At 37.3% G+C, this 23,062-nt stretch overlaps 1 protein-coding gene across 5 annotated transcripts in view; it reads left to right on the top strand.

The window, feature by feature from the left end:
- The window catches only part of MBD5 (methyl-CpG binding domain protein 5), a 159,714-nt gene that overhangs the window by 68,483 nt on the left and 68,169 nt on the right, over positions 1-23,062 (top strand). For 4 of the 5 annotated variants that reach the window (XM_027561281.1, XM_027561274.1, XM_027561257.1 and 1 more), the window contains exon 2: positions 16,006-16,179. The exons of the other annotated variant lie outside the window; for it this stretch is intronic. The gene's annotated coding sequence lies outside the window, so the exon portion shown is untranslated. The remainder of the gene's footprint in view (positions 1-16,005; positions 16,180-23,062) is intronic. 5 annotated transcript variants of the gene reach the window in all.

Here is a 23,062-nt window from a genome sequence, read left to right as displayed (position 1 = left end):
AGATATTGTCTATTGAACTGTTCACACTTAAAATATACAAATTATTGCTACAGTTGTCTTTTGAAGTGTTCATGCCTGAAACATTAGAATTATCATTGCAGCCACACCTTTGGATTTAATTATTGTTTATTACTAGTAAGAAATGACCTGATAATTTAAATTTGAAATTTACTCGAAGCTTTCATGATTATTTTTTTTTATAATCTAGGAAAATTCCTTTTATTTGTCTCTTTTGTTTTTATTGTAAAAATTCATAGGTATGTTTTATTGTTGCCTGATGTGTTTAATTGATGGCGTATATGTCAACATCTACTTTCTAATTCAAATCTGAATATCTTTCTGACCAAAAAATGATCAATAAATAATATTACTGCTCAAGTATGAACTAGAATTAATAAAGGCTCCTAAAAGTTATATAGCTTATTCCAGTAACTGTGACTCTCTAGGTCAATAGAAACTAGTTTATTAGTTTACAGGTTAATCTGGGCCATCAATATCCTTCTTGAAAACTATAAAAATAAAGATATTAAAACATATCCCAATTGAAGTTTAGAAACAGAAAGCTTCAATAAAGTCTTCAAACAATACCCATAGTTAGAACTAAAAACATCTTTTATCTTTTTATTCTGCATCTTTGCCTCTGTATCAGGTTGCCATGGAAATTTTTTCATTAACATTAGATTGATTTTTCCAGAAATAAAATTGCTCGCATCACCTCATCTCCTAATATTCCTAAAGCCTCCTAAGCCAACTTTAGTGTTTTAACCTCTTAAGTTGCTCCAGATTCCCAGCATTTCTGCCATGCTGAGTGTTCCTGAAACTCACATGTAACACACTCTGTGTTCAGTGTTAGTATCAAGGTTACTGCCATGTTTTCACTCTTGGTCCAAAAAAGAATTTTAAATACCTTAAGTCATCAAGGAAAAACATTGAATTATAAGCTGAAGAATTCCAAGGACATTTATATAACAAAAATAAAATCAAATGATTTTATAAAGGCTTATACTTAATATCCTAGGTTTTTTGCTATAAGATATTAAAATCCAAGTTAATAGGCAGTAAAAACAGTATTTGATTTGAGTAATTGGACTGTATACACCTCTGTATGTTAAAATTCATACCTGATTCAGTTCTTGAAAGTAGAACTTCAGCTTTTGTAGAGTGCCACAAATAAACATAATTTTGTCCTACATACTTGATTGCTTCATGCCTCCTGAGTGAAGCTCCCAAGTGGTTTCCAAAAGTTATTCCTCAGGTTTTGAGGGAGCATTCCTTGTGTTACTTGTTTTTGAGCACCTAGATATACAGTAGGTACTCAGTACATGTTTCTTTGAACTAACATGTAATTTTAGTCTCTGAAGATAACATACTAAAGCCACCCAAGGAAGAAAGGTTGAAAATTCATGGCATTTGACATGGAAAGGAACCTAGTTTTACCATCAATAGAACCAAAAAGTACTATATCTTTATGTATGATTTTAAATGTAGCTTAAATTTTTATTTTTTTTAAGGAACATTCTTTTAAACAAAAGAAATACAGTTTTTTAAAATTCTACATCCTTTTTTCAAGGCCAGATGTTATTCTAAGATTCAGCAAACATAGCATGACTCTGTAATATTGCTTGCACAGTTTCTCACGCTTTTACACATTGTTCTTACAGTCTGATGGTGCTTTCCAGACCTCACTTCAAATAGCAGTTATTAGTTAAGTGACCTTTTAAAGTTAGGAGAAGGATACCTAACTTTGGAGCCTCGCTTTCTTTATCTGTATAATGGAACCCATAATACTTACCCTGGCATTGTCAGAAATAAATGAATCATTAAAGTGGCTTTCATTGCCTGGTAGGTGCTGGATGTCTTTTAAATAGTAGTACGTTAATCACCCTCCAATGCCTAGGAAAATTCATAGGAATTTGATTTTTTTTTTTTTTCCCTGCCTTAAGCAAGTCTGTGCATCACAGCCAGCTGAAGGTCTGGTTTCTTTCAGTTGGACTGTGGTATTTTAAATCTTTAGTCTTGTGCTGGGAATGTTCATTGTTAATGGTTTGTCTTTGATTCTTGCCTTTTCAGTGAACAGCATTCTGTCCTGTTGATCTCTCCATAGCAGTACATTAGTGATCCCTATTCTAAATATTTTCACTTTTACAATCTCAACTCACTTAATATTATGTCTTAGAAATTTTTCCATATCACTGTAAGACCACCTCTCTTAAGTGTTGTATTATCTTCCATATCATGAATTTTATTTACCCATTCCCTACTTATTAGGCATTTAGGTTGTTTTGTATTTTTCACTCTAATGATCAGTGCTGGTGAATATCATCTTACATAACTTTTTGTGCTCATATTTGATTATTTTTTCAGGCATGATGAAGAAGAGGAGTTGCTATTTCAAAGGATATGTACATCTTAAGTTTGTATTGATGCTATATGTTACCTTCCTAAAAGGAGGTAACAGTTGGTCCTTCTAGCAGTAGTTTAACATTAGCTGTTTTCCCATCATCTTGAGGAAACTTGCTATTGCCAGTCTTTTAAAAATGTGCATCTTACATGTGAAAAGTGGTACTTCTTTATTGCTTTATCTTGCATTTTCTGATTACTGCTAAGATTGAGCATCTTAAGCTCACAGGTCTTTCACATGTCCTCTTCTCAGTCTATCTGTATTTATGGTCAGTTTTTCTTTTGGGCTTTTTATCTTTTTATTGCTTTTTGGAAGTTCTTTATGGATTCTAGATACTAATGCTTTAGACTGTTATTTATGTTGCAGATATTTTCCCCAGGCCATCAATTGTCTTTTCAGTTTTTTGGTGATCCTTTTGCTGAACAGAAGTTTTAAATTTTGATGTAGTCAAATTTAACAGTCTTTTGCATTGTGGCATTTGCTTTTTGTATCTTCTTTAGAAGATTTTCATAAATATGGTACAGATACACATATTAATTTATATTATATTACTGCATTTATATTTTAATTTGATTTAGTTTTTGTTTTGACTTAAGTCTTGAATCATCTGAAATGCATTTTTGTGAATCACATGAGTTATAAAAGTAAATCATCTTTTCCCCCAAGAATATAGTTGTCCCAGCCCATATATTGAATTGGCCATCCTTTCCCTACTGATTATAAAATGCCACCACAAAAAACAAAAATGCCACCTCTATCATCAATTTATTTTGCATATCTATACAAAAAAAGATCTTCACGACCCAGATAATCACGATGGTGTGATCACTGACCTAGAGCCAGACATTCTGGAATGTGAAGTCAAGTGGGCCTTAGAAAGCATCACTAAGAACAAAGCTAGTGGAGGTGATGGAATTCCAGTTGAGCTCTTTCAAATCCTGAAAGATGATGCTATGAAAGTACTGCACTCAATATGCCAGCAAATTTGGAAAACTCAGCAGTGGCCACAGGACTGGAAAAGGTTAGTTTTCATTCCAATCCCAAACAAAGGTAATGCCAAAGAATGCTCAAACTACCGCACAATTGCACTCATCTCACACACTAGTAAAGTAATGCTCAAAATTCTCCAAGCCAGGCTTCAGCAATACGTGAACCCTGAACTTCCTGATGTTCAAGCTGGTTTTAGAAAAGGCAGAAGAACCAGAGATCAAATTGCCAACATCCGCTGGATCATCGAAAAAGCAAGCGAGTTCCAGAAAAACATCTACTTCTGTTTTATTGACTATGCCAAAGCCTTTGACTGTGTGGATCACAATAAACTGTGGAAAATTCTGAAAGGGATGGGAATACCAGACCACCTGTCCTGCCTCTTGAGAAATCTGTATGCAGGTCAGGAAGCAACAGCTAGAACTGGACATGAAACAACAGACTGGTTCCAAATAGGAAAAGGAGTGTGTCAAGGCTGTATATTGTCACCCTGCTTATTTAACTTATATGCAGAGTACATCATGAGAAATGCTGGGCTGGAAGAAGCACAAGCTGGAATCAAGATTGCCGGGAGAAATATCAATAACCTCAGATATGCAGATGACACCACCCTTATGGCAGAAAGTGAAGAGGAACCAAAAAGCCTCTTGATGAAAGTGAAAGTGGAGAGTGAAAAAGTTGGCTTAAAGCTCAACATTCAGAAAACGAAGATCATGGCATCCGATCCCATCACTTCATGGCAAATAGATGGGGAAACAGTGGAAACAGTGGCAGACTTTATTTTTGGGGGCTCCAAAATCACTGCAGATGGTGACTGCAGCCATGAAATTAAAAGACGCTTACTCCTTGGAAGGAAAGTTATGACCAACCTAGATAGCATATTGAAAAGCAGAGACATTACTTTGCCAACAAAGGTCCGTCTAGTCAAGGCTATGGTTTTTCCCATGGTCATGTATGGATGTGAGAGTTGGACTGTGAAGAAGGATGAGCGCTGAAGAATTGATGCTTTTGAACTGTGGTGTTGGAGAAGACTCTTGAGAGTCCCTTGGACTGCAAGGAGATCCAACCAGTCCATTCTGAAGGAGATCAGCCCTGGGATTTCTTTGGAAGGAATGATGCTGAAGCTGAAACTCCAGTACTTTGGCCACCTCATGTGAAGAGTTGACTCATTGGAAAAGACTCTGATGCTGGGAGGGATTGGGGGCAGAAGGAGAAGGGGACGACAGAGGATGAGATGGCTGGATGGCATCACTGACTCGATGGACATGAGTCTCAGTGAACTCCGGGTGTTGGTGATGGACAGGGAGGCCTGGCGTGCTGCGATTCATGGAGTCACAAAGAGTCGGACACGACTGAGCGACTCAACTGACTGAACTGACTGATGGGGTTTTTGGTGGCCAGTCTCTTCTATTATAAAGACTTCCCTGGTTGCTCAGACAGTAAATAAAAATGCCACCTTTATCATCAACTGAATTTGCATATCTATGGGGTTTTTGGTGGCCAGTCTCTTCTATTATACTACTTGCCTATTCTAACACCAATACTACAGCTAATTAATATATTTAACTGATAGAGCATTTATCCCTTTCTTGATTTTGTGTTCTTGTTTTGTCTTGTTCCTGTTTTATACCCTGGTACCTTCTAAATTGCACTCATCTCCCATCCTAGTAAGGTCATGCTTAAAATCTTGCAAGCTAGGCTTCAGCATTATGTGAACCAAGAGCTTCCAAATGTCCAAAGTAAGTTTAGAAAAGGAAGAGGAACTAGAGATCAAATTGCCAACATTCACTGGACTATAGACAGAGCAAGGGAATTTCAGAAAAACATCTATCTCTGTTTCATCAACTACACTAAAGCCTTTAACTGTGTGGATCATGGCAAACTGTGGAAAGCTCTTAGAGAGATGGAATACTAAACCATCTTACCTGTCTCCTGAGAAACTTGTATGCAGGTCAAGAAGCAACAGTTAGAACCCTGTATGGAACAACTGATTGGTTCAAGATCAAGAAAGGAGTAGGACAGGGCTGTCTGCTGCCACGTTGTTTGCTTAACAGGGTGAGCACATCATGAGAAATGCCGGGCTGGACTCAAGATAGGCAGGAATCAAGAAAAGCCGGAATCAAGATAGGCAGGAGAAATATCAACAACCTCAGATATATAAATCATACCACTCTAATGGCAGAAAATGAAGAGAAAATAAAGAGCCTCTTGATAAGGGTGAAGGAGCAGAGTGAAAAAGCTGGCTTAAGACTGAAGACTGAAAAAACTAAGATCATGCCATCTGACCCTATTACTGCAAGGCAAATAGAAGGGGAAAGGTGGAAGTAGTGACAGATTTCCTCTTCTTGGGCTCCAGAATCACTGCAAATGGTGACTGCAGCTATGAAATCAGAAGACAGTTGCTTCTTGGCAGGAGAGAGATGACAAACCTAGACAGTGTATTGAAAAGCAGAGACATTACTCTGCCAACAAAGATCTGTCTAGTCAAGTGGTTATGTATGGTTGTGAGAGCTGTACTGTAAAGAAAGCAGAATGCCAAAAACTTGATACCTTCGAACTGTGTTGCTTGAGAAGACTCCTTAAAGTCCCCTGGACAGCAAGATCAAACCAGTCAATCTTAAGGAAGATCAATCCTGAATATTCACTGGAAGGACTGATACTGAAGCTGAAGCGCCAGTATTTTGGTCATCTGATGTGAACACACGACTCATTGGAAAAGTCCCTGATGCTGGGAAAGATTGAGAGTGGAAGAAGAGGGTGTCAAAGGATGAGATGGCTGGACAGCATCATCAATGCAATGAACATGAACTTGGACAAACTCCGGGAGATGGTAAGGGACAGGGAGACAAGCTGCAATCCATGGGGTCACAAAGAGTCAGACAAGACTGGGCAACTGAACAACAACAACTACCTTCTAAATCCTTTCATCTTTGGTTCTAATAATTTTCCAGTTTGGGTTCTCTAGGAAAATGATCATGTTGTCTTTACTTTTATTAATCATACCTCATTTGTCTGACTAAATATTCAAGACCAGGCCAATTCCATATAAACACCTAGGAAAGGACACATTTTTATCAACTGCTCCAGGAGGTTTTTTCCTTCTCTACCCATCCCTGTCTCAAATTAATCCTCCATTCGTGCAAGATGAACTGTTCGAGTTTTCTTTCTTTCTTCCTCTTTTTTTTTTTTTTGTATAAACAATTGTTTAAGTTTGTTATTCCAACCAAGATGTGAGGCTCGGGTGGTTAGCAAGGTAGAAAAGAGATTCAAAAGTAAAATAGCCCATTATATTAACTTTCTCTGACCTGAAATGAAAGTTTTCTTTCTTCTTCATTTGTTTGAGCATTTGATCACTTTGCCTTATAATTTTTTTAAAGTCTAGGTTTTGTCTTCCCAGCATTTTAACTTCTTCAGGTTAGACTATTTCTCCTGCCTCTCGTATACTCACAGTTCCTTTCCTCGCCCTCTGATACCTGTACTGCATGTTCTTTAACTTCGTGTGTGTGTGTGTGTGTGTGTGTGTGTGTGTGTGTGCGCTTGGTTGTGTCCAACTCTTTGCAGCCCCCTGGACTGTGGCCCACCAGGCTTCTCTGTCCATGGGATTTCCCAGGCAAAAGTACAGGAGTGGATTGCCATTTCCTTCTCCAGAGGATCTTTCTGACCCAGGGATGGAACCCGTGTCTCTTGTGTGTCCTGCACTGGCAGGCAGATTCTTTACTGTGGCACTACCTGGGAAGCTCCTTTAACTTCATATAAACTGTTATTCCAGCTCAGATTCTATGTTCCATATTTCAGTAACACATTTGCCATATCTCAGAATTTATTACCCCTCTGTCTTTTACTCACCCCTCTTCAAAACCATGGTCCTATTTTATTTTTGTTTGTGATTTTCTTACTTTTTTTTTTAAACTTATTAACTTGAGATTATTTCAAACTTACCAAGAAGCTGCAGTAGGGCAAAGAAATCTATTCGCACAAATTCAGCAATTAACATTTTGCCATATTTACTATATCATTCTCTCTTGCCCCACTCTATGTGAGTGTTTGTGTATGTTTTTTAGAATAGCTTGCTAGTAAATTGCAGAAATCATATAATCTGTTTTTGTTTTTCCTATGCCTATATACTCAATAAATCAGAGGTCTGGTTCCGTCCATACTGCTGTTCTGTCTGATAACTCATGTTCTGGTGAAAAAGGTCACATTTTGGATTCTGCCTTAAATTTATGATTGTTGAACTCAAATTGGCTTTCACCGCTACCTATATAAAGGTGACTCTTTTTTAAATTTATGAACACAGGCATGTTTGGGGATATCATATTCTTGTGATGCTCTATGGAAATTTTATCGGATGATACATTGTGTGTGATTTCAGTTGTTTAGAGCCGTTGAGCTTTTTTTATGGCCAGCTATTTTTATTTATTTACCAAATATTTACATAGTGCTTACTATGTGCTGGACACTAAGTACTTTACAAATCCTTACTTATTCAATTTGTTCAGCATTGTGTGGTAGAGCATATGGGGTTGCACAGAGTCGGACACCACTGAAGCGACTTAGCAGCAGCAGCGTGGTAGGTATTAGTATTACCTTCGTTTTGCACTTGAGAAAACTGAAGAACAGACATGTAACTTACCCTAAGTCATACACCAAGTACTGAGCCAAAATTTTAATATCAGCAGTCTGGTTACGGAATTGGTGCTCTTAATCATGATTTCTAGGGTTTTCCTTGCAAGATTCTGCTCTTTACCATCTTATTCAACCTCATTTTTTAAGAGGCTGGTATTAAAAGCTATGCTTTCAACTTAATTTACATGGAAATATTCTTTCTCTTTTTTTATTTATATTTCATTTGCTTATAAAACATTTTATTAAATGCCTAAATGACACCAGCAAATGTTACTGACTCAGACAGCTTTGGAAACAACACAACTGATAGTCAACAGCATATGATTCAAGTGATAAGAGCACAAATAAACATTTGTCTGTTTTCAAATGGAAATGCTGTTTTGATTAATTCAGTGATTTGTTTATGTGGAGGTCAGTTAAGAGACTTTCCTCTGTAGTTGAAATCAGGCTATGTTCTTCAAGTAAATAAAAACAAAATCACTGAAAAGTTATTTTCCATCTGACAGATGTCACTATCAGTGAATTACTACATAGGAATGAAATTGCATTTATAAATTAAGAAACTTGTACACCAGCAAAGCTGATGTTAGAAATGTCATGGATCTCTGATACAAAAACTGTTTTTAGCTTTATGTGCATAGAGATTCATCCAGTACTAGGAAGACTGACATGTTTTTTAATTTGTTTATTTCTGGCTGTGCTGGGTCTTTGTTGCTGTGTGCAGCTTTCTCTAGTTGGCGCAGAGTGGGAGCTGCTCTCTAGTTGGGGAGTGCGGGCTCCAGGAAGTGCCAGCATTAATAGTTGCCCCACACGGGCTCAGTAGTTGTGGCACACAGGCTTATTTGCCTCACGGCAGCAGGAATCTTCCCAGACCAAGGATCAAACCAGTGTCCCTTGCATTGCAAGGCAGATTCTTAACCACTGAACCACCAGGGAAGCCCTGACATGTTTTTTAAAGCTGTATTTCTGATACTCCCTAGCACAAGTTCTCCACTTCAATTCGGTCAACTATGTTCCATGAGTATCTTATCTTGGTAAACATAGATACATTGAGTTGAAGACATTGAAGTCATCTTTATAGTCTTTCTTGCTTTTCTAGCCTACATAGAAATGACAGCATTAGAAGGATCAGAAGAACATCTAACTCAGAGGAGGTTCTTCAGAGTTTCCCAATGTCGGACACAAATTTAAATTTTAAAATTATATGAAGTATTTTAACACTGTCATAAAAACAGCATGCCCACTCAGATGTATACCAAATTATAACACATAAACACATCATGAAACAAAAACTGTGCTGCTTGTTTATATTTTATGAACTGCTGACTAAAGCCTTACCTCCGATTTCCATGTAGATATTTAGACTTCTTAAGAGTATTGTTTTTAAGTTTTTAGCTGGCCTTTAAAAAAAATTGAGTCCATTGTTATATGTGTGCTTAGTTGTTCAGTTATGTCCAACTCTTTGCAGCCCCACAGACTGTAGCCTGCCAGGCTGCTCTGTTCATGGAATTCACCAGGCAAGAATACTGGAGTGGGTAACCATTCCCTTCTCCTGGGGATCTTCCAGACCCAGGGATTGAACCTGGGTCTCCTAACTGCAGGCAGATTCTTTATGGTCTGAGCCACCAGGGAAGCCCAACCTTGTTATATATCCAAATCAAATTATGCAAGCAAGAGAATAGCTACAGTGTGTGTATGCTCCATTAAAAAAATACAAATACGACTTAGAGGCATCTTTCTACCATATATCCTTATCACTCCTTTACAGTTCTGCAGTGGCAAATCAGTGTGACAATATTATACTAAAGTAAGTCCTCTTGTTTAATTTAAGTTTTGGGTGGTTCTTGCCCATATTTTGTATTCATGACCAGAGATGTGAGTAAAGATTAGATAAGTCATTCAGTAGTGGAAACGAGATTTTCTTTACCTCCCTTCAAGCTTCTAGACCATTTTGACTGCAACAATCTTAAATATTGCCAATGCCAAATTTGCTGTTTTTTTAAAGTTGCCATTTATAATAGCTTTTCTGTGATAATCACAATTGTCTCAATATTATAAAGCTAATAAATAATACTATAATGTAGTCTCTTTATTTATATAATGGGGGTTCCATTTAGATTTTTATTAGACAAAAGAGAGCTAAATAATTTGAAAACAACTGATCTAGTTCAGCCCATTAATCTTAACAAATTGAAAAATTAAAGCATATGCAGATGACACCACCCTTATGGCAGAAAGTGAAGAGGAACCAAAAAGCCTCTTGATGAAAGTGAAAGTGGAGAGTGAAAAAGTTGGCTTAAAGCTCAACATTCACAAAACGAAGATCATGGCATCTGTCCCATCACTTCATGGGAAATAGATGGGGAAACAGTGGAACCAGTCGCAGACTTTATTTTTTGGGGCTCCAAAATCACTGCAGATGGTGACTGCAGCCATGAAATTAAAAGACGCTTACTCCTTGGAAGGAAAGTTATGACCAACCTAGATAGCATATTCAAAAGCAGAGGCATTACTTTGCCAACAAAGGTCCGTCTAGTCAAGGCTATGGTTTTTCCCATGGTCATGTATGGATGTGAGAGTTGGACTGTGAAGAAGGCTGAGCACTGAAGAATTGATGCTTTTGAACTGTGGTGTTGGAGAAGACTCTTGAGAGTCCCTTGGATTGCAAGGAGATCCAACCAGTCCATTCTGAAGGAGATCAGCCCTGGGATTTCTTTGGAAGGACTGATGCTAAAGCTGAAACTCCAGTACTTTGGCCACCTCCTGTGAAGAGTTGACTCATTGGAAAAGACTCTGATGCTGGGAGGGATTGGGGGCAGGAGGAGAAGGGGACGACAGAGGATGAGATGGCTGGATGGCATCACTGACTCGATGGACGTGAGTCTGAGTGAACTCCAGGAGTTGGTGATGGACAGGGAGGCCTGGCATGCTGCGATTCATGGGGTCGCAAAGAGTCGGATACAACTGAGCGACTGAACTGAACTGAACTATATGTCTTGCTCAGTTATACAGCTAGAAAATTGTGGATACTAAACTTCCTGTTAGTTCATTGTTCTTTGTAGTATTTCTTATCTCTGAGTTCCTATAGTACATTTAGTTTATACCATGCCATTTAGCATTTATTACCATGGTTTGTATACAGGCATTCATTTATTTATTCAATAAGTAATAATCTGTTTGCCAGGTACTCTTCTAGTCAATGAAGATAGTCCCTGCACCCAGAAGTTGAGCTGAAAATAAGAAAAGTAGATTCTATTCAGCCCTCATTTGATTTTGGTTAAATAACCAGCTTGTGTATCACTGAGTGATATTATCATATCATTGAGAACTTTTCTTTATTTATGGTTATATTGTGGGGGAGTAAAAAAGTTCTCTAGGTGAGAAAAATGAAAAAGTCAACTCAAAGCATACTATTTTTATAACAAGTACCTGATAATGTCAGTATGTAAAAGAATATGGGGAGTGCTGTTACATAAAAACAGCACTGTAGAAAGATAGTAATTCTTAAGCGGGACTGGAAGAGCCATAATGGAGGAGTTCTATTCTTAAAGCAGTTTGCTTTAAAAAAGTAGGGGGAAATCTTTCTTTGCACAGGGAACAACAGGTCCATAGGCAGAGTTCTGAACAGTTCTGGCATTTCCAAGAAAGATTAATGCAGCAGAATACTAGGAGGTCTTGAGAAGTGTAGTGTATAAGCATTTTTAGGCATCATTATATGCTTAAACAGCGAAAGTAATGAAATGTGACTTTTTATCCTGTATCCCAAGTATTCCTCATACTTCTACCTGTTTATATTCCTAAGTTCTTTAAAAACACTGCTTCCCCATCTCATGGTGACAAGTGCAGTACCACAATGACAAGGGCTCTGTACACCCTTACTGATTAATTACACTCATCATTCACTCAATCAATACTTTTTGTTCCAGCATGTATAAGATTTTATACTTTGTGCTAATAAGAAGTAAAAAAAAAAATAAAATAGTGATACAAAACCAGAGTTCAAGGAGCTATTGAACCCAAAGCAAAAATTAGTCTGGGATAAACCATAATGGACAGGAAAAAGTCAGTTTTCATTCCAATCCCAAAGAAAGGCAATGCCAAAGAATGTGTAAACTACCACACAATTGCACTCATCTCACATGCTAGCAGAGTAATGGTCAAAATTCTCCAAGCCAGGCTTCAACAATATGCTAACTGGAAGCTGAATTTAGAAAAAGCAGAGGAACCAGAGATCAAATTGCCAGCATCCACTGGATCATTGAAAAGGCAAGAGTTTCAGATAAACATCTACTTTTCCTTTATTGACTATGTCAAAGCCTTTGACTGTGTGGATTACGACAAACTCTGGAAAATTCTTAAAGAGTTGGGAATACCAGACCATTTGACTACCTCCTGAGAAATCTGTATGCAGGTAAAGAAGCAACAGTTAGAACTGGACATGGAACAACAGACTGGTTCCAAATCAGGAAAGGAGTATGTCAAGGCTGTATATTGTCATCCTGCTTATTTAACTTCTATGCAGAGTACATCATGCGAAATGCCAGGCAGGATGAAGCACAAGCTGGAATCAAGATTGCCGGGAGAAATATCAATAACCTCAGATACGCAGATGACACCATCCTTATGGCAGAAAGCGAAGAAGAACTAAAGAGCCTCTTGATGAAAGTGAAAGAGGAGAGTGAAAAAGTTGGCGTAAAACTCAGCATTCAGAAAACTAAGATCATGGCATCTGGTCCCATCACTTCATGGCAAATAGATGGGGAAACAGTGGAAACAGAGACTTTATTTTGGGGGGCTCTAAAATCACTGCAGATGGTGACTGCAGCCATGGAATTAAAAGACGCTTGCTCCTTGGAAGAAAAGCTATGACCAACCTAGACAGCATATTAAAAAGCAGAGATATTACTTTACCAACAAAGGTCCATCTAGTCAAAGCTATGATTTTTCCAGTAATCACGTATGATTATGAGAGTTAGACTATAAAGAAAGTTGAGTGCCGAAAAATTGATGCTTTTGAACTGTGGTGTTGGAGAAGACTCTTGAGAGTCCCTTGGACCGCAAGGAGATCCAACCTGTCAATTCTAAAGGAAATCAGTCCTGAATATTCATTGTAAGGACTGATACTGAAGCTGAAACTGCAATACTTTGGCCACCTTATGCAAAGAACCGACTCATTGGAAAAGACCCTGATGCTGGGAAAGATTGAAGGCCGGAGGAGAAGGGGACGATAGAGGATGTGGTTGGATGGCATCACTGGCGCAATGGACATGAGTTTGAGTAGGCTGTGGTAGTTGGTGATGGACCGGGAAGCCTGGCGTGCTGAAGTCTATGGGGTCGCAAAGAGTTGGACACGACCGAGTAACTGAACTGAAACCATAATGGAAAAGAATATTCAGAAAAAGAATGTATATATGTGTAAAACTGAGTCACTTTGCTGTATAGCAGAGATTGGCACAACATGGTAAATCAACTATACTTCAATTTTTCATTTAATTAGCAAGGGTTTTTGTCTATTATGTGTGCTAAGTCTCTTCAGTCATGTCCGACTTTGTGCAGCCCCATGGAATGCAGTCTTCCAGGCTCATCTGTCTGTGGGATTCTCCAGGCAAGAATAGTGGAGTGGGTTGCCATTTCCTCCTCCAGGGAATCTTCCCAACCCAGGAATCAAACCCATGTCTCCTGTGTCTCTTGCACTGGCAGGTGGGTTCTTTACCGCTAGGGCCACCTAGAAAATCCTTTGCCTGTTTTGGTGACTAATATATCCATATGTTGACAAAGCTTACTCTCTCATCAGAGGAGACAAATGATAATAGGATAGATTGTAAAATATGTAGCATGTTATTCATAGTGATAAATACTAAGAAGAAAAAATAAAGTTAGGAAAGAGGGGAAATTAATTACTGGAGAGGAAAAGGGAAGATAAAATTATTTAATTTCTCTTGCCTTGATTTTCTCAGCTCTAAAAAAGAAAAAATAGTGGTGGTTACTTATAAGGTTGTGACAAAGATTAAATGAGCTGATATGTGTATTTATAAAGTCCCAGATGATAGAATATCGGCCAATATTATTTATACATTTGTTTAAAACAACTTTAGCACAGTAGTCATCTTATTTTCATCACTTATGGACTTCTTTTATTAAAGGATATAGTTACAGTTTTGAGCTACTTTATCTACAGAATAAGACTCCCTCATCCATATCTTGCTTCTTTTAGCTTCTACTTCCAATACAGTCACAGCTAATCACTTTCTTAGAGGCAAATCATCATTCTTTCATAGTGTTTCTTCTGCAGAACAATATTTGCTTATCTAGATGTCAGGTCATTTTCTATTTAAGTCATCGAGCAGGCATCCAGATGTTCCTGTGGAAAATATTCATTAATGCCTCATCACTTACATCTCAAGGTTAATAGGTCTAAGAAAATGAGACCTTTATGCTTGCTTTCCAACTAAAAATGAGTAGAATATTGGAATTGTTATTACCAAACAAATATAAAATCTTCAATATTAATCTTTTCACACTAAGATCATTTTCACAGATTAGCTAAAGTTTCAGGTCTCCTAGTAACCTTTCTTTGCCTGCGTAACCTCTGTGCATCCTTAAATGTATCCTGCCTCCTCCTTTCCCTGAAAACTAGACTTGCCCTTTGTGTTCCTTTAGCACTCCATACCTAGCCCTATCACAACCGGTATTACTCAGTACTAAAGTTACCTGTTTACCTAACCTGCCCAATCCCTGTGCCCACCTCTCAGGCAGTAAGCTCCTTAGGCTGGGATGGGTGGTGGACACTGGGGAAACTAGGTTCTCTTTGTGTCTGTGTCCCGAGTATCTATTACAGGGCTTTACATGTAGTTGATTATCGATAAATACTTAAAACACTGAGTATAATGCCTGGAGTACCTTTAACATATCAAGATTATAGAAACTTAGTTATTTAACCTTGGTCCCACATCCCTTAATTGTTTCTTTATCTCTCTTGGCTGCTTTCTGAGGAATAGCATTGCTCAAGCATGCTGCTACCCCTGTCCTACATTGTCCCCTGTCCTTCTTTGGCCTAAAATTAAAAAGAAAAAGGAGGCCAGATATTTGGAAAGATCCCAAAATTAGAGGAATACCCTGTGGGGTAATTATGGTCCAGGATGTGACCCCTACTCTTCCAATTGAGAAACATTGATTTTGCCATTCCTCTCAAGGTGATGGGCCTCTAGGGTCTGACACAGGCCATCTATATTTCCAAGAACTTAATTTATAAACCAGTTGACTGTTTGTTGATTGGTTTGTTTACACTGATTGAAATACTTGTATCTGATACCTAAGTCATAACTTAATGATATCAAAGCCTCTGTGAAATCCATCAAATAATCAGAAGATTGTTCAGTGACTATAGAAATAGAGCAAAATGACTTAAACTGACCAAAGATAATTTAACCCAAGCTGAGGAATAGCCTTGCCATTGTTTCCTTGATGGCTAGGAGAAAATAAAGTAAAGGGTGATAAGGTCTCAAGTGTTTTGAAAGTGTTTACAAATTTTTTTTCTTATTTGCTAAAAGAAAGCACTTTTAAATGTTAGGGGGACAATGTCATTTTGTAACTCAGTATTGATAATGTACAGTTTGGTTCCATAATTCTTTGATCCCAACATTAAATTCCTGAAATAGTGGTATTGCTGACAATGGTACTACGACAGAAAGAAAGAAAAAGGATTAAAGTTGGATGAGCATTCTCTGTACCCTCTGCCTCTAACTTAACAATCATCTGGGGGTCAAATCAACTTCATTGAGAAAGTTGACTGTGCTTGTGTTTCTAGCTGGCTTACTGGCTGGCATTCCTTCATAAACTAATAATGCATATCCACTGAGAGTTCATCCTCTAACCTTGTGAAGAAGCTGTGAAGTATAGGTTAAGTGGTCATTAAGAAAAGTAAGCTGTACCTCTTGTCAAGGGCTAGAGTCTGTCCTTCAGGCCTTACCTCAAGGTCCTTTCTATTCCAGAGTTTGGAAACCCAAGTGCCTACAGAGGCCAGGCTGGTGGGAATGAAGCAGGAAGCCACTGCAGTGAACTGGAGAGCCGAGTCCTGTCTGAAGGAGCAGCCACTGATCTGTTCCAGATAATTGTTGCAAGGCAGGAATGCTGACCTAGTGTTACCACATTGTCCAGTTTCCCAGGTAAAGCAAGAAATGCAAATTTTCATATGCCTTCTGATTTAAATATTGTCAATTATTTCACTTGCATTATTATTTTCAAACTGTGCGTGCACCAAATACTACCACTGGTGAGATTTGGCCTAGAGCCCTCCTGATTGTAACTTGGTTTTATATTTTGCTCTCCAGTTCCTGTTTGTTGAATTGGAGACTTTATTTTCTACATGTTTTGCTTTTCTTCAGCATGTTAGGTAAAATATTTTACGCCCGGTTTTGTGCTATTGAAACTACCTGCCTCTCTAAATTGAATGTTTTGTGTGTAAGTTTTTTTTGGCTGCTACATTTTCTCTGCCACCTTCAGAATTCCAGTGAGCAGTCACATGCTAAATGGAGCCTCCTTGAGACACTTTTCATATGACAACACTAACCATCTACAGGTATTACTACTTACTCATGTCATTCCTGATGTGTAAGCTAAATAAACACAGTAAAATATCATTTATTTCATGGAACTTAAAGATTGTGTGGTTTGGGCTCCCCCTTCTAGAATTAACACAGAGACCATCTTTCTCCTCTTGCATCTTGAGAGAACTTTTCAGATAATTAATTAGACTATGGTTATCTTTAACATTTAATTATATTTGCTAGAGATGTTGATTAGACTTGAGTGTTCCTAAATATTTATACATATTTAGAGACAATGTATTTGTTTCTCCAGTGGCTGAGGAGTCTTCCTGTTTTCTCTTTGAGTAACCCCATTGCCAGGTGAATTGAAGAATGCTAAACATTTTTTTAAGTAAAAGAGTACATAAACATTAGCTGTTTCAATATGTTGTGCAACCCCAAAATGGACCAAAGTCATGTTTGTTTCATTCTTAATACAGTTTTAATTTTTAAAAAGCTGATATACATTATTTTTAACAATGATTCAACCTATGGAGCTACACCTTGAGTAAGCAGAATACCAATCATGCACAGATAAAATGTAAAAATCACCCCTTCAACTTGCTTACTGCACTCTTAAAAAGATTATGTTAATGAAGGCAAATATTGTTTTTATAAATAATCCTTATGAGAAACTTTACTATACTATAAAACAGCAAAAATAGCCAAGTATGTTGATGCTTAATATATAGAAGTAAATCATAAGTAAATTTTCCCTCAGAGTTGTAATGAGTTTATTATGTCCTAGATGTTCTGGTGTGACCTACTATACTTTCAGACAGTTCTCTGAATTTTTTTAAAATAAAATATATTTGGAATCCGTGATTATTTTCTTTTTGACTTTTAAGAAAGTAAAATGCATAGTAAGCATTTTCTTCATGTGCATACAAACCCTCACTTTCCTTCTATATTTTCAAAAGCACAAAGGGAAGCCTTGCCTTAAAGTTGGTTGTCTCAATTGTGTTTTCTTTGTAGTCATGTAGAATGGCAAGGGCAAAGAAAGAGCTCAGTGGTGTGTAGTAATACATGTGAATTCCTGAATATTATCAGGGAGAGTTATAAGGAGAATTCAGTTTAGACTTGGAAAGCCAAATAATGACTGGAGAAACCAGGAAGGCTTCTCTGAGGAAGTGACGTTTAAACTGAGATAAACAGAAGTTGGTTTAACGAAAAACATGAGTGTGGTGGTGAGAGATGTCATTCCAAGCAGAAAAGTAAGGGTGATAGGCTGAGGCATTTTTAGAACCGGCCAAAGGGATAGCGTTAGTTTTTGTTTCTACTATGTAGGTCATTCTGGTTAATGTGTCCTTTCTGACTCTCCTTTTTGTCCACATAGAGAAATAACAGCATAATACTAGTGGGCTTCCCTGGTGGCTCAGATAGTAGACAATCTGCCTTCAATGCGGGAGACCTGAATTCGATCTCTGGGTTGGGAAGATCCCCTGGAGGAGGAAATGGCAACCCACTCCAGTATTCTTGCCTGGAAAATTCCATGGACAGAGGAGCCTGGTGGGCTACAGTCCATGGGGTCACAAAGACTCGGACATGACTGAAGGAACTTAGCATGCATGCACATAAATAATAATGTAGATATTTATTATGTGCTAGGTACTGGTTTAAGACTTTTAGTTTATTGTATCCCCAAAGCAGAACAGTTCTATAAAATCTCCATTTTATAAGGAAAGAAAATTTTTAAAACCTACCCAAGGTCACAAGGATGGAGCTACAGGACTTCCCTGCAGTCCAGAGGTTAAGACTACAAGCTCCCAAGGCAGGGGGCACAGGTTCAATCCCTGGTCAGAGAACTAATATTCCACATGATGCACAGCGTGGAAAAAAAATTTTTTTTAATAAAAACAAAATAAACAGAAATGATTATCCTCAACAAAACTTAAAAAAAGAAAAGATAGAGCTACATAGCATCTCAATACTGTAGTTAATTTAAATAAAATCCTATTTTAGACTTTCAGATCACTTCCAGTGTAGTATTTGGCTGTTTGAAATAATATTGCTGATTCAGTGTGTTGGAACACTAGGCTACGCTCCATGAAACAGCTCGTCTCTGTTCCACATGGTGCTGGCTGGACTCATGTATGTGTCTGGGGCTTCAGACGGACCAGCTGGATTTCTCTCTCTCTCCATCCTCAAAGGGCCAGTTCCAGTTCTTTGTGTGACAGTGGCATTCCAAGAAGCAAGAATGGAAGATACAAGGCCTCTTGAGGCTTAGGCCCATCCCTTGAGCTATATCACATTCTACTGATCAAAGCAAGTCACAAGGTCAGCCCGGATCCAAAGGGCAGAGTAGTAAATCTCATTTCCTAATGGAAGGAACTACAAGATGTCTGTGGCCAATTGCAGCCTGCTACATTTAGCATTTAGTCTTCTAAAGGCTTCTGTGTGCCTAGAATGTGTAAGTTCTAGGTAAATTATCCTCCTGACCATTGATGGGCAGAGTTCAGTTTGTGTGTTACCTTGCCTCTGAGGACTGATGTCATCCTCATACACAGTTTTTGAACATTAACACTCTTTTACACTGAAAGGGCAAGGATGTTTGAAACCAGAGAGTTTTAACGATCAAGGCAGGAAAGATGTGCTTATATCCTGATAAATCTGTAAAACAAATGTAAATTGCACTGGGGTAGTTTGGGGTGAGTAAGTGGAGCCTGGCAGAGGCATTAGGTCTCTTACAGAAGATATATCTGAGAGGTCTGTTTTGGAAAAGGTGGCTGCACAGTGACGATAAGAACCAAATGAAAATAACAACCAGAGTTAAAATGAAGCTAATTTATTGGAAGATTTTTTTTAAATGAAAGAAGATATAACTGTAAGATAAGGGTGCTCATAAGTAAAAATGCATAGCTTAAACAAATAGGTGAAAGGTGAAACAGATGGCAAGATTGGATGGGAGGGCTGGCTAAGTGCTATAAAGGAACTGTGTAAATTGGTATGAGGGTGAAAGATAACTGAAAGAGGCAAATATCATTTAGGGTTACCCTAACAAGCATAATTTAACTAATGGAAAGAGGATGAGTATATCCATTTATTACCCAATCAAATAATAATAATGTTGTAGCTACTCAGACATTATGCTTCAAAATGCTAATGCTCATGTTATTTCTTAATCCAATCATATCTGTTGTTGCATGTACATATTGTTTCAGAATTTAGATAGAGAGTTAGGTTTCATGTGAGCCTTTCTTCTCAAGTGTTGAACATGAGGCGTTAATCCTTGCAAATGTCAGAATGGAAGAGACTTCCTTTTTTTGTTATTGAAGTATAGTTGACTTATTGGAGGAGACTTCTAAACTTTGAATATTTCATGAGTTAACTTTATAATCATTGTGTATAAAATATATGTGATAATTTACATTTGTGTTAAATATTGGTATTTTATCTAATTTACATGGTCTCATTTTGATAAATCAGTAGTTCATTCAGTATTCATTCTGTCCTACTGTGTATCCAAGTAATGCCACTGAGTACAAGATTAATGTGTGATTAATGTGATAAACATTTTAATAGAATTTACTCACAGTATCACATGACTTAAAAATCAATTCATTGTTTTCACCATTAATCAAGTTTGTGACATTATTCAGAAAAATATATGATGTTTGTTGTTATTCAGAGAAATTTATGAAAAGTAGCTACTTATTTTCATGATGTCATACTCTCTGATATCTAGTCTTCTTGGTATTTTGGGTATAACTTCTAAAATATGTACTTAACACTGCATAACACAGTGAGTTTATCCTTAGGTTGACAAGAATGTCGGTAAAGCAGAAAGAGAAAAAGCCATCTATTGCCTTAGCTACATCATGTTGAAATACAGGTTTCATTTTTATATGGTTGCATTCATTTTAGTGGTTCCTTTATTAATCCAATTAAAGTGTGTATATAAGCTATTTAAATAAAACTCTGATGTACTTTACAAATAAAATAAAAAGTTATATTATTTTTCTTAGAAGCCCTATCATGGTTTTTCTACACAAAAATTATTACTCAGAGATTGTGAGATCATTAGAGACAAAGCTAGAGCAAAAAAAAAAAAAATCCTTTGTGTTTTTTGTCAACATGCATAGTCCCTAGCTTCTACTGACTTCTTTTTAAACCTTCTCTTTCATTTTAGATGTCTGTGTTGCTAAAAACCTTACAGGTCTACATGGTAAAAATCAGAATATAAAACTATGTTGGCTAATTGGAATGTACGTGGTCTTCATCAAGTATTTAAGCACCCAGTAGGTGAGGCAGTAAACCTGCTTTAATCAGGAAATGGAACTATTGAAAGAACCTAGAGAAACAAGGTCCCTGATGTAAGGAGTTAGTTTACATTCCTGTGGGGAAAGATTAACAAACAAATAAATGATAAAAAAAAAATCAGTTAATAAGAGGTATCAGTGAATTAACAATGTGTGGGAGAATACTTAGGATTTACAGTGTCTCTTTGAGGAGGTGACGTCTAATTTGAATTCTGTATGAAGCCAATGCAAAGAATTAAATCAGGTCACTAAAATTCAGTTCAACAAAAGCCAACTGTCATAGACTTATTTGCATATTGAAAGGGGGATGGAAAATGAAAATGTTGAAAGAATGGTGGCAGATATTCTCCTCAGAACACATACACACACACACCCTACTTTTTTTATTTTTACTTCTGCCAGAAATGTTTGTAATCAATTTAAATAATGTCCTGTGTGTAAGATCTATCCCTGATCCTCAGTGTTAGTGAGACAAAAGTGCCTTTCATGTTTCCGGACATTTTTGTTTTAATCTCTGTCTTTTGGGGTTAAACCAAGCCATGTAAACAGGATAGATCATAATGAAATCTTCAGGCAAGGTGAAGGGAAAATGTTGTGGGTATGTAGTTTTTATGTTAAATTTGAAAAAAAGGATAAACTTTTGTTTTTAATGATAAAACTATAAAAACTTGAATGAGTTTTGAATAATTGGTCTATATAGAAGATAAAGTTATCAGAATCTCAGAGGCAAATAGAATAGACTATAATATTTAGCAAAAGAGGGCATGTATCGGTTTTCAGAAGTTTGAGATGCATGGCCTTCTCAGTGAGAAAAATCTATTTCCACAAAAGGGAAGTAAATATTGAATGCCATAGTAAAATGCTTAAGTTGAAAATAAAGTGCAAAGTGGTAATAATTCAATATTTAAAGAAGGCACTATTATACATAGAAAAAAATTGGAATTACCTTAGCTTTTTTCAATAGCAATTTGGCAGTGCCTCCAAAGTTTAAATGTGCAGACCCAACATTAATATGATTGATATTCCAATAGATGAATATTTGTAAATTTATATGATAGAATACTATTCAGATGTTTAAAATGAACAAATTGGATCTATATTTCTGCAGAAGAGATAGATCCGTATATGTCAACAGAGATAGCACTCAAAACAATGTTGAATTTTAAAAAGCAAGTTGAAGAATATGTATGTATAATAGTATTTATGTAAAATAAAAACTTTAAAATACTTATAACAAAGCCAAATATTGTTTACCTGTAAAAACATAGCCTGGAAGGATTGATTGTTGCTGTTCATTCACTGAGTCATGTCTGACTCTTTGAGACCCCATGGACTGCAGCACACCAGGCTTCCCTGTCCATCTGTGGGCTTCCCTAGTGGCTCCCAGAGCTTACTCAAACTTATGTCCATTGAGTCAGTGATGCCATCCAACCATCTCCTCCTCTGTCGTCCCCTTCTTCTGTCCTCAGTCTTTACCAGCATCAGGGTCTTTTCCAATAAGTCAGCTCTTCGCATCAGGTGGCCAAAGTATTGGAGCTTCAGCTTCAACATCAGTCCTTCCAATGAATATTCAGGGTTGATTTCCTTTAGGATTGACTGGTTTGATCTCCTTGCAGTCCAAGGGACTCTCTACAGACCAGAATAGGAGTGTTAGTTTTCTTTAGGCCAGAGGGGAGGGGAACAGGACTAAAAAGAGAAACTGGATGGGAGTGAGGGATAGTATTGAACTTCATCTGTAATATTTTCTAAGTGTTTTTGTTTTTTTTTTAAATAAGCAAAGTGACAAAATGCATTGTAAATTTGGAGCGGTAGCTCATTGTTTATTAGACTCTTTTTAATGTGTGCTTTTAAAACTTTTTTAAAACAATGATTGAAAGTCATCCACGTTTGCAGTGGTTATTATTCAACAGTGAGATTAGAGTTCAATTTTAATTTTCATCACAAACATCTCTGAATTTTCCAAATTTATAAAATAAATGTTGAGGAAATCAGTCCCACTTAGAGATAAACAAATGATAATAGTCGCTGGACTTCAGCTCTCTGAGGAGTTCCTAAGGCCCTTAACAATTATGCTATGCTATGCTAAGTCACTTCAGTCATGTCCAACTCTGTGTGACCCCGTAGAAGGTAGCCTACCAGGCTCCCCCGTCCCTGGGATTCTCCAGACAAGAACACTGGAGTGGGTTGCCATTTCCTTAAGCTGC

Source organism: Bos indicus x Bos taurus, chromosome 2 (genome assembly GCF_003369695.1).
Source record: "Bos indicus x Bos taurus breed Angus x Brahman F1 hybrid chromosome 2, Bos_hybrid_MaternalHap_v2.0, whole genome shotgun sequence".
Classification (NCBI taxonomy): domain Eukaryota; kingdom Metazoa; phylum Chordata; class Mammalia; order Artiodactyla; family Bovidae; genus Bos; species Bos indicus x Bos taurus.
This window is presented reverse-complemented; position numbering and strand designations above follow the sequence as displayed.